This window comes from Suncus etruscus, chromosome 8 (genome assembly GCF_024139225.1).
Source record: "Suncus etruscus isolate mSunEtr1 chromosome 8, mSunEtr1.pri.cur, whole genome shotgun sequence".
Taxonomy (NCBI): Eukaryota; Metazoa; Chordata; class Mammalia; order Eulipotyphla; family Soricidae; genus Suncus; species Suncus etruscus.
This window is the reverse complement of record NC_064855.1, coordinates 68,479,365-68,491,931: the sequence shown is the minus strand read 5'-3', so window position 1 is coordinate 68,491,931 and position 12,567 is coordinate 68,479,365. Positions and strand designations below refer to the sequence as shown.

At 36.9% G+C, this 12,567-nt stretch overlaps 1 protein-coding gene across 1 annotated transcript in view; it reads right to left on the bottom strand.

The window, feature by feature from the left end:
- The window catches only part of ENOX1 (ecto-NOX disulfide-thiol exchanger 1), a 440,285-nt gene that overhangs the window by 94,555 nt on the left and 333,163 nt on the right, over positions 1-12,567 (bottom strand). The gene's annotated exons all lie outside the window — the stretch shown is intronic.

Below are 12,567 nucleotides of genomic sequence, written 5' to 3'. Positions count from 1 at the left end.
TCCTTTTCTTTTCTCTGTTATGATGATGATGTTTTATTAGATCAGCAGGATTGAAGTCCAAACTGCAATCAATATATCAGCTGCAAAAACTGCTGATATAAGCTGTCAAAACACTAAGCTATGGCCTCTGCTGTTATTTTTGAGCAGTGCCACAGAAGGGATTTTGATCAGCCTTGAGCTTCCCTTGCCCTATCAATTGTAACTCATGTGGAGGCTTATGTTGTCGCCTAAAAGAACGATGCTGCCAGGCACTAATTCTTTGGAACAAGGTTAGATGTTTAGAAATACACTGGCTGGAGAATATATTCAAGAGCTCTGAAACTGGTCCAGGAAATAGCAATGTCTAGACAATGCTTCTCGACAACAAAGAGCTATTGAGAAAAGACAAAAATGCATTTCTCAAGCCCTGGTCCCTCACACAAGCTGCCCTAATAAGTGAATAATTCTAATCTATTCCAGTCATATATAAGTATCTCTATATTAAGGCCTGTGATTTGGGGGCTTACATAAGACCACCTCAGAGCTGCCTGCTAGCTCTTGCCAATCAAGTTCCAAATGAACATGAGCACAGGCTTTCTGGTGTGTAAACCTACCAACAGAATCAAACCAATCTTCAAAAATCATTCAGTTTTAGGGTATGTTGGAAGGTAGGCAGTACTTTGGGCTTGTTCTTAACTCTACCACTGGACAGAAATAGAAGATCTTTAACCTCTACCCCCATAAGCAACAGTGATCTTGCAACTTTCTAAAGACTCCCTGGTTCCTATTGCACCATCTGCCTACATCAAGGTCATCCATGAGTAAAGCACACAGCCCTCCTTGGTGCCACTATGCTATGTAATTTGTGCACCAGTTGATTCAAAGGTAGGAACCAGGAAGTGTATATACTCTAACACCACCACAATAAGAATCTTGGATGACTATTTCTATACAGAGGTTATAGATCTAGATCTTTGCTCTTGTTATTGGTTCCCAAGTTATTCCAAGCATATCTGGTACTCTGATGCATGATTCTAAGTGAATGATTATATTACTAGACAATATCTAATCTAATCCCCAATTTTTCTTTTTTCAAAAAGTCAAATAGGGGTAATCAGGAACTTGTCAAGGTAAGTAGCTATGTCTGTTTAAAATGACAAGAGAGAAAAGTATAGAAACAAACAGTTCATGTTCAGCATCAGAGAGTTGGCAGTGTCCATGATAGTGCAGTGGCACAAGGTTTCACTAACCAATTGAAATGTGAGGTGGCACAAAAGGTATTTTTACAGAGTAGTGGCTCCCAGTGAGGGCCCTGCTCCCTGCATCAAATGTTCAGACTCTGAAAAGATTTCATGGAATTTTGTGCCATGTTCATAGAAAAGAATCTGGTTACTGTGAGTGGGTTTATGGATCTTTTTTGTTGTTAATTTTGCCTATCAATTTTATGGTGGCCATTTAGTATTTATTATTTAGTATTATGGTAGCTTTTTAGTAATGAGAAAAAGAAGGAAATGAAAGCTGAGGAATAGGACAAAGAAAGGACATCTACACAGCCTTCTGTTGTTACCAACACTGGATAAATGAGAGGAAAAGCAAGAAGCCCTTGGGAGCCTTTTTTTTCTCTAACCTTTACAATATGTCCTCATTCCATTAGAATATACATGCCAATCCTTCCCTTGACCTCATTTCCCACTTAAAGCTTCCATCTTCTTTCATTCTTCATGAATGAAAGAATCACACTTTTAAGATTGAAACACTTCTTGCCTTTATCCCTACGTCCTGCTTTTCTCACATTTAAGCAATAACTTTAGTGGTTTAGGGTCTATCTTTCTTTTTCAAAAATATACATTGTGCTTTTATGAGTATGCTTTGCTTTTAAGGTGATACTGACATATTTGCTCTTGAATATACTTTACTAGAGACTGAAATACCCACCTGTATTATCATGTCTATTGATATATATGATCTAGATTATATTTATTGATATATATGATATCAATATATTGGTGTATATATATTGATGTACCTATATACTCGAGTATAAGCCAAAATCAGCTTATACTCAGGTCATACAGGTTATTTGATTCGGTGTATGTGCACCAAAGAAATGCACTATTTATATCACTATATATAATTATAGATAGATAGATAGATAGATAGATAGATAGATAGATAGATGATAGATAGATAGATAGAGAGAGAGAGACAGAGAGACAGAGAGAGACAGAGAGTCTATGGCACTATTTCTCAATTTCAGTTGTATGACTCCACACTCAGGGGAGGGGTATTTCCAGGGTAAAATTGTGTAAGTAGGGGCCATAACATAAGACTCAAGATAAACAAAAGGATGGAGGTGTATGTATGTGAGCCCAAAACAATTAGTACAGTTCATAGGGCTCTTACTTTGTATTTATCAGATCTGAGTTCTATCCTGGCATCCTGTATGGTTTCCTAAGCTCTGTCAGGAGTAATTCCTGAGAGCAGAGTAAGCTCTGAGAATTTTTGAGCCAGTGGTACACAATAGTTACCAAGCTAACCCTTAGCCTTATCCAGGTAAATATAGTGGGTCTAAATCTTACAAATCTTTATAAAATGCTACACTTCTGACTTACTGATTTCTGCATCTCATCCTGTACTTCCTAGATACTGAAACTTATCTGTACTGCTTCTTAAAATAGTCAAGGCAGTGACTTCAATCTGGGGAATTTCCCAAGGACTGAGAACTCCTAAGGCCACACAGAAGGTCAACTTATTCAGAATACTTAGATGATGGATCTGCGCAAGGATATACTTGATGTCCATCCAAGTGTCATACTCAAACAGTTTTATGTCATCACTACTGTACTTAATCTTGGGTTTTGTCCTTCTCTACCACGACTTACACATTTTATGTGCTTAAGCCTTACACAGTAGATTCATGGCTTCTGCCTCCTTCCAGCTATCTACTAGACCCCTCACTTTGTGTTTTCAATGATGCTTATCACCCCACCAAAAACCTGTCTAATTTCTTGAATGGCATCTTTAAAAACCTTGAAGATAACACCTCTCTTTTTAGTCACCATTATAACCTTACTCCTAACCCTCTTCCATGTCCCTAATGTTTTCACACTGCATAACAAGAAACTTCTTTCTTGTGGAACTGCTTCTTTCTCTTGTCACTTACTCTGTGCTCTGAAGAGAACTGACAAGAAGTAAAGTGCTTAACAAATATTGTTGGCACCTCGATGCCTACTGGGTAAAATCCAAGTCACTGGCCTTCTCACCATTTCTTGGGCATATCATAACTTCTTGGGCATATAATGTATGACAAGCTCTCTACTGAGAAGTTTTCCTTGCAGATACTTATTCATTATTTAAGCCCCAATTCAAATGTGGTTTTGGCATCAACACCAAATATTATGATGCCTTTGTGCAAGAAAAGAGCCCTGGATCCTAGGGAGACATAATCCCCGACTAAGGCATATGTTTGGATACTAGAGTGATTCTTGATCTTATTATCACTTGACCCAGTGGTTTGGTTCCTTTTTTCACTTCAGAACCTATATAATCATCAACAGTAGCTCTGTTTTTTTGGGTGAGCTTGGAGGAAGTTAATGTCATATCCTATGATTATCAGGGTTTACTCCTTTACCCCTGGCTCTGTGCTCACTCTCCTGACAGAGCGCAGAGAAACAAAAGTAGGGCTAGATAGAACTAGAGTCAGCCATGCACACTCTAAGTGTCTTAACCCTGGTATCTCTCATTGGTCCTTAGCTTTGGATTCTTTTTCATCAAAGATTGAGTTCCAGTCACTCAAGAAAATTAGTTGTTCCAAGTTATTTGCTCTTGGGAACTTATATTTTGTATCTATTTACCCAATACACTATATGCACCAATAGATGATCAATAATTTATTACTCTAACATTTAGGCAGTACTAATAAATGAATGTATGCATACAGAGGTCTTGTTCTAGTTTCCTCACATCTATGTGATTAAACCATAATCTCAAAAATAAAAAAATAAAAATAACATACTCATAGACTAAAATTAAAATACCCATTTATAGATAAGTCACTTCAGGAGGAGGAAAGGAAGAAGGAAGAGGAAAAGAAAGAGGAGAAGAAGAAAAATGAGGAGGAAAGAGAGAAGAATGAGAAATAAAAGGGGGAGGGAGAAGCAAAAGAAGGAAGAGATAAAGAAGTAGGATGAAAACAAGGAGGAGGAAAAGGAGAAAGGAGGAAGAGAAGAAAAAGGTAATAAAAGAGGATGTAGAGTACCTTTGAAGGTACCTCCCTACTCAGGTCTAAAAACTATCAGGGAGACTCTTCCAGGGCACTGCTCCCATAGGGATGAAGGCTGCTCACTAAATTAATAAAAAGAAAAAAAAAGAAAAACTACCACAGGATATATCACTGTATAATTTTTGTTCTAGACATGTGGACATATGAAAGCTTCTGAGGAAAACAGCAGTTCCAGTTAAGACATTTATATTCATTACTCCTGCAGTTCCTGACATCCTTCTTGATCTACAGTGAAATATTTCTTTAAATATTTCTAAAGAAATCCAGTCAATGAATTTATAATTATGTGATTTCTTCCCATGTTCCACCCAAAGTAGAACATAATTACCAATAAAGAAAAAATAAAACCACCACTTCTATTCTATTTTTTTGCATTTTTCAAAATTAATGCTTTATTTTGTTTAGAAAGCATAAACTTGTGAATCTGATATTTATGAATTCAAAACAGGGTGATTCAAAACTGCTATTCTTCATTTGACTAGAGGGCCTATAAAAACAACAATAGTCCACAACTAGATAATTTAAGTCAGTTTTTTCTGGTCCCTTTTCACTTGAAATTTATGAGACTCTATAATATTCTCTCTAGTTTTGAATTTTTAAGTACCGAAGTACCTCAATTACATAAGTTCAGAGGCAGCTAGAACTTAATCAGAAGAGTCCTCGGTTGGATTGGCTGACTGCAGCACAATTTTAATTTAACACTGGAGAGGATGGCATTAAACAGATGCACTATTACATTTTTTGGTTGGCAACAATTGAGTGTGTTCCAATTAGGCAATTAGCCATATGCCAATCAAGTGCAAACACTCCAGCGGACAGTTACAGGTAAATACACACTATAACTGACACATCTTGATATTTTCAGGCCACTGATTTAATAGGATCATTTGTAATGCTCTTGGGAGATGTAGACTTCAGTGCGTGATGGGTCTTTCTCTTTGACAAATTCAAAGAGCATTACAAATGTTATCTGGAGTCTCAGAATAAGTGAGGTCACAGTTTCCTTTTTTACAGAAGGGTGAAGTTTGGCATGAAGAGGTCAAGTCATGTCTCAAAGTAAAATCTGTGAGGGACCTACTACTTGCATAACTCAATTTTCCTGCTTCATACTAGGTTATCACAATGCACTGTGAATATTGAATGGATATGGGGCATACCAAGCTTAAACTTCTACCAATTACTGCTACCTAGACATTTGTACTTCCATCCAAAAGCTATGCTGTAGAGATAAGCAATTTTTCTGAAATTTTTTTGATTGGTAGATGTATTTTAAATTTACATTAGAAGCTGAAACATTTATTTTATTTTTTCTAAAATTTTATAATTTTGTTACTCAGTTAACATTTCTCTATATCTTACAGATAAAGGGTTAGATTTCACACACTATAGTATAATTATGCTTTGTGAAATATTCCAGCAGCATTTCATTATCAATTGTAATTCATGGTTCTGGGATTTTTGGTAGAGAACTCAGGTATACTTGGCAGGACAGAAAGAGTATGGGGGATGAAGGTAGAAATGGATAGAGAGATGCTTAAACAGAATACTGATTTTGTATCTTCTGTGGTGGCTTAGAACTTCTTTAAGCAAATGGTGGTGGACTAGGTGAACTTATCTACCAGGCAGGTTACAGGACAGTGACTGATGCATTCTATTCTTTTCTTTTTCCCGCATTTTTTTAAAATTTTAATCAAAGTGGATTACATATCTTTCACAGTAATATTTTAGGTACATAGTGATATTGAATCAGGGGTGTTCCCACCACCAATCTTGTCCTCCCTCTACCCTTGTTCGCAGCATGCATCCCATATCCCCCTCTTTAACCCCCCAGGTTGTTATTATAAGTGGTCTTCTCTGTGTCTAGTATGTTGTAAATTGGGTATCGATTCTGTTGTCATTGGCTTTGGATTTGGTGTTTAAGTTTGATCATTTTTTTATTTCTACTTAATATTCATATGATTATTTGGTCTTGGTACCCTCCATTATTTCCCCCTTCATTTATGGGGTGGAACAAGATGGTTCTATTCTTACATAACTAAAACCCAGCTATAAATGCTGTTATTCATGGTGCTTAAATAAAGATAATTTTTTAAATAAAAGGCTGTGTGCACACATATTTTTTCTCTTTCCCTCTTTCACTTCAATGTTTCCCCAGATTTGGGCTCCATGCTCGATTTTCTTTAAAAATAATTCAATAGTCTTCATTCCAACAACTAGTAATTTATCCATTTCTTCCATAAATACTAATCTACACTGTGTATAGCATTATGCTAGATAATATGGAGGAAACACATCTAGATGCAGGGTCACACGGATTACAATATATGCACTACAATAACAAAGATGGCATACACTCTCACTCTCTCTCTCTCTCTCTCTCTCTCTCACACACACACACACACACACACACACACACACACACACACACACACACACTTCCAATAAGTTCTACCACTAGTTCAACTTCCATGGCAAATCCTGGAGATCACTTTAGAATTTAGGAGAAAGAACTTGGAGTATCTGTTTTGTTGTTGTTGTTGTTTTTGGCTTCTTCAGCACTTTATTTATTTATTTATTTTGGAGTATCTGTTTTGAATAAGAACTCGTTCTACTTCTTAGACATGAGGCATTATAGTTATTTATATATAGAAATCTGAAAATATTTGAGCCCAAGAAGTATCATCAATGTAACTGTAATGTGTTTATGCTCATTTGATTCAATTTAAATAAATGTTAAAAAATTTCTTTATGCAATAGATCTGATATCCTGATTCTCAGAGAGATATGTCTTTTAGGCCAGGAGAATATCATGTACAGGAATGAAGTTAGGGGCTTTCAAAAAGAATTTCTCACTGAAGGTGTAATATTGGTATATCTGACTTGGTTTAGAATGATGACTGTTAGCAGTTATTATCATATCTAATCTATGTGGCAACACCTGCATCATTAACTGTCACCTGGTTGGTGTGTGTACTTTGTCTCAAAGCTGATTAATTCCATCTATAACCTGAACTGTGGTCAGTTCTGAATCTGTGTCACTTGGTTCTGTTATAAAGTAAAAGGATACACCCTTGCTAAGATTCCTTTTCCCTTGCTAAAATTCTGCTTCTTAAACACATTCAATATGTTTCCTCTTACTTGCTTATTTTCAACTCTCCATCCTCTCAGTCCTGTTATAATTCTCACTGCCATCTAAATAACAATAACATTCTCCTTGGGTCCTACTGATGAATTCTATTGGCAGCTGTTTGACATCTAATGACTGAATTCTGAACTCATCCTCACTCGCTAAGAAAATGGTAGAGATGTTAAAAAAAATCAAGCACACACTTGCACTACTAGAGAGCAAGGCTTTGCCTAAAGGCAAACACATCTGACAGTATTTCTGACAAAGGAAGAAATCTGGCTCAGGGGAAGGACAGTCATTTACCACCTGATACATCGTTCACTTTTCTCATTGGGGAAAAAAGATCGAATTGAATTAGCTTGAATTTCCATGTCACACAAGGTGGTAAGACTCCGCAAGATCTATTCCTGTTTAAAATGTCATCTACTTCCACCTGGGGAGAAAAAACTGCACTTCAATTTGTAGTCAGATAGGAGGGTGAGTAGACCTGTGACCTGGTTCTTCAATCTGGTGGCTGGGGGGGGGGGTTACACTCCCTCTGTCCCCAGAAGAGTGACCCTTGGGGGAGACACATCTCTAAGCACCTGTTCAGATGACTGATAACAGCAACACTGGATCATAGAAATGAAACCTTGCTCAGTGCCTAATATTCTATTACACCATCCTATACATATTTAATTCCTTGGGTCTTTCCTCATAAATCAATTCCTTCAGGCCCTTAATCTCGTCAATATCTTTTCTGATATTGAATTTTAAATGCCAGTCTCATTGCTAGGCAGAAATGCAATCTCTCACTGGTGATGGGATCAGGGTCCTTTTACAGCTTGGAATGGCCCTGAGCATAGCTCTGTTCCCTGACCCTGTTTACATTCTAATATTACCTACAGCCACACAGCCCAAGGACAGTCCTAACCTGGGTTTGGCCTCTGAAAGCTAGGAACCCAGAACCTTTGAATCAGGCATATTAGGGAACTTGGCAGACTGTTGGAATATTATGGAGAGGCAAAGTTGTTTCAGGGTCTGAGACTTGAGGGGGTAGGGGAGCCTGAGATATGCAAGTCAGGATGTCACAAAAGGACATAGGTAGTGAACTCCATCTATGCAACATGATCTAAGGTATGGATATAGGGGCTACAGGGCTGGATATTCCAATTTGGGGTGTGTGTGTCTGAGAGCCTGCCTGTACAGCAGGGTCTGAGCACTGGATCATTTGGGATCTCCAAGATGATTCATAGCAGTGTTTCTTAAATCAGGGGACATGTTTTCCTTATCCCCCAATGTATTCCATGAGATTTTCAGGTGGCAATTAGACACATGGAAGCCACAGAAAGAAAACAAGGACAGAAGACAGTCATGGTGGTTGGGGAGAAGGGTAAGAAAGGTGAAGAAACATTAGCTAATGAACTGGATTTTCCTATGTTACAGTAGATTCCATGGGTCTGGCAAAATTTCAAAGCAACTTAAAGCAATTAGTTCCTCAGGATCTATTTCTCTAGAACCTCATGAGTGACCTAGGAGCTGGGGCTCATAGAGAACCACTAAGATACATATTAGCATATACATTTGGAACCACTAGTTCTAAGTAATACCAAGAATCCCTGAAAGCTGTATGCCTCTGTTGGAAATGAGCAGGTGTAATGACAAAGTTGAACAATAGTGAGAAAAATAAGATCTTTCCATTTATTTTGTGACTTCCTGACTTGCATATCTCAGGCTCCCCTTCCCCCTAAGTCTCAGACCCTGAAACAACTTTGCCTCCCCATAATATGCCAATATAGCAGCATTCTAAACAAAATCAGTGCTAAAATACTCCTTTGGTCTCAAACAAAAATTATTGTTGCCATTTTCATTAAGATTTAATATGTTTGTCATCTTCAAATTATAACATTTCATTCCTTACCCTTTAATAAATAATATGCTAACTGAAAACTAATTTGGAAAATATGCATTTTAGAGTCTGCTTCAATCTGCTCCCCACTGAACATACACTACAAATGCACATATATACTCCTGAGTCTTAGCTTTTGGGTTTATATTCATTTAAATTTGCTTTTGACACAGTCACTAATAGTTTTTGCTCTTAAGTTTCCTACATGTTTATAGCAGGTTGAACTAAACAATGATAGGGCAGTGACAGTAGAAACTAAGAACTAGAACCTGCACAACTTCATTCTATAAAAACCCTCAAAGAACTTTTCATTAAAAAGTTTTAAAACCAAAACCCAGCTATGAACAGTTTTGTAAACACAGTTCTTAAATAAAAAAAATTATTATAAAATAATTTTAAAGAGTGAAACTTGTGGTAACTGTGAGTTGTATTATTTGATAAGTGTGAAGTTTGGTTCACATAGGAAGTTATTTTTATTGAAGTTTAATAATTAAAAATGAACCCTATTCTTTAAATATTTTAATTGGTTGCTTTAAAACTAAAAAACAAGAAAATGTCTTTAGTTACTTAAGCTGTGACATAGGATTTTGTTTTATTAGTAATTCCCTGTTTACTGGACAATAATTTACATAGTAATATTAACTATAAGCAAAGAATCAAAGTTCAAACCGGATGGCAGATGAAATTCATACTGGATAGTTGTTATATTTTTTCTTTTTACTGTAGCATTTGTTATATTTTTTACTGTATCATTTAATTTTTAAAGACATAATATATGTAAGATTCAATAAAAATGTTTCATCACTTGCATTCTTTTTTGGCCATTGTTATGATTTATTCTATTTCCAATGACTACTACTAAATTTTTTGGTCATTTAAATGAGGATATATTTAAATTTTATTTTTATCTAGTTTTATAAGGGCCACTCTCAGCAGTGTCTCTTAAGAGCCTTTTAATTACATTTTTATTTATACTGTGTATCTTGAGTTCATCCTGTATCTGAAGATCTGGGCCTTTTAATTGGATGGAATTGAAGACAACAATAAGGTTAAGGACTAGATTCATCCGCAGGCACTGAAAGGAAAATCAGCTCTGTGGTGTTGACCAGGCCACTACAGCACTAATCAACAATCAAGGTTGCATATATTTTTCCCTCTTGAAACCCATTCTGAGTAAAAGCTACATGACCTCAAGTATATAAAATAGGCATGTAAATCAAAAATTTATTATCACCATATCATTAACTTATTTACTGTGGAAGGGAGACTTAGGCCACACCAGCAGTGTTCAGGGTTTATTCTTCATAACTTTATTTTAAAGCAAAATTCAGTTACTGTGGGCTGTATCCCACAATTTAATAAGCTGACAACAGACCACTATCCATAGTGAAGGAGTATTATTAACCTTAGATCTCACTGGGGCATGGGGATTGGTCCAGTTCTACTGCAGAGCCAGCTGTGCTTAAGTTGAGGCAAGCAGAACTAGAGAGAATGCAGAGATTAACAGTCTAGGTATGTGTTCTAGTCCTTGGGCTAGTTCCCCATCCCAGGAAGAAAAAGGCTAAGAAAAGATCATTTCTGGATGTACATTAAGCACCTTACTGGTGGACAGGTCAGTGTCCAGCAGAAAAGAGAAATCATTACCTTGTCCTGTTAGGCTCTGGAAAGAGACAGGTTCATTAAATATCACTTTAGAGACTATTTGCATGAATATGCCCCTGTGAGGGTGTGGAGTAAACTGTGTAAAAGATAGATACCTTATGGCATTTGTATAACCTATTGGGCATCAATCATCCTGACACACTATGTCGTCTTAAAACAAGATTATCCTAAAAATATACAGAGCAAGGCTTGATGTAAAAGCAACAAAGAAACAAAACAAAATAAACAAGCAAAACCATCCACAATAACTTCACCCCCAACTCAAACAGAGCTAGGTCTGCAATTAAAGGCTAGATTAGCAGTGATACTGCTGTCAGATCTTGAACAAGCCACTGATTGTTTTGGTCTCAGGAATAAGTTGTCATTTGCAAAGCAAATATATCAATTTTCTGAATACAGAGCATAGGAGAAGCATGTTCAAAAGGTGCTTGCTTAGGTCTAAACCTATTTTATGATTCTTCATATGATCTTTTTTAAGGGTCTAATTTGAAGGATCATTTTAGCTTTTTGTTTTTCATTTCCTCTGCAAAGATGGATCCAGCTATTCCACTCCTAGGGATATACCCTAGGAACACAAAAATAGAATTCAAAAATACCTTCCTTATACCTATATTTATTACAGCGCTATTTACAATAGTCAGACTCTGGAAACAACCAAGATGCCCTTCAATAGATGAATGGCTAAAGAAACTGTGGTACATACACACAATGGAATTTTAGGCAGCCATCAGGAGAGATGAAGTCACGAAATTTTCCTATATGTGGATGTACATGGACTCTATTATGTTGAGTGAAATAAGTCAGAGGGAGAGAGATAGACACAGAATAGTCTCACTCATCTATGAGTTTTAAGAAAAATTAAAGACATTACTATAATAAGGCTCAGAGACAATAGAGTTAAGGGCTGGAAGGGCTGGAAGGACTGGCTCACAATTTGAAGCTCACCGCAAAGAGTGGTGAACTCTATTAGGGAAATAACTACACTAACAACTAGCATGACAACATTAAAGAATGAGAGAAGTAGAATGCATGTTGCGAATGCAGGCAGGGATGGGGAGGAAGAGGGGCACTGGTGGTGCAAATGTTGCACTGGTGAAGGGGGTATTCTGGTTATAACTAAAACCCAACAACAAACATGCTTGTAATCATGGTGCTTAAATAAAGATTTTATTAAAAAAAAAAAAACAACAACGGGGCCGGAGAGATAGCATGGAGGTAAGGCGTTTGCCTTTCATGCAGGAGGTCATCGGTTCGAATCCCGGCGCCCCATATGGTCCCCTGTGCCTGCCAGGAGCAATTTCTGAGCCTGGAGCCAGGAATAACCCCTGAGCACTGCCAGGTGTGACCCAAAAACCAAAAAAAAAAAAAAAAAAAAAAAAAAAAAAAAAACAACAACAACAAAGACGGAAGTGCTCACAACATTCAATGGAGTATTGTAAATAAGAATTTCTGCTAAGTAGCTCAGGCTCCTTAAATGGCAAAGGATGCAGTGTTAAATGAAAATGCTGTCATTACCTCTTTGCAAAACTGGAGAGACTGGAACCCAGCAAGGTCAAAAGATTTTTAATTTACATGAGCTGGCAGAACTGTGGATTAACATTCTGAGAGAGGCCTCTTGCCCAGCTGTTC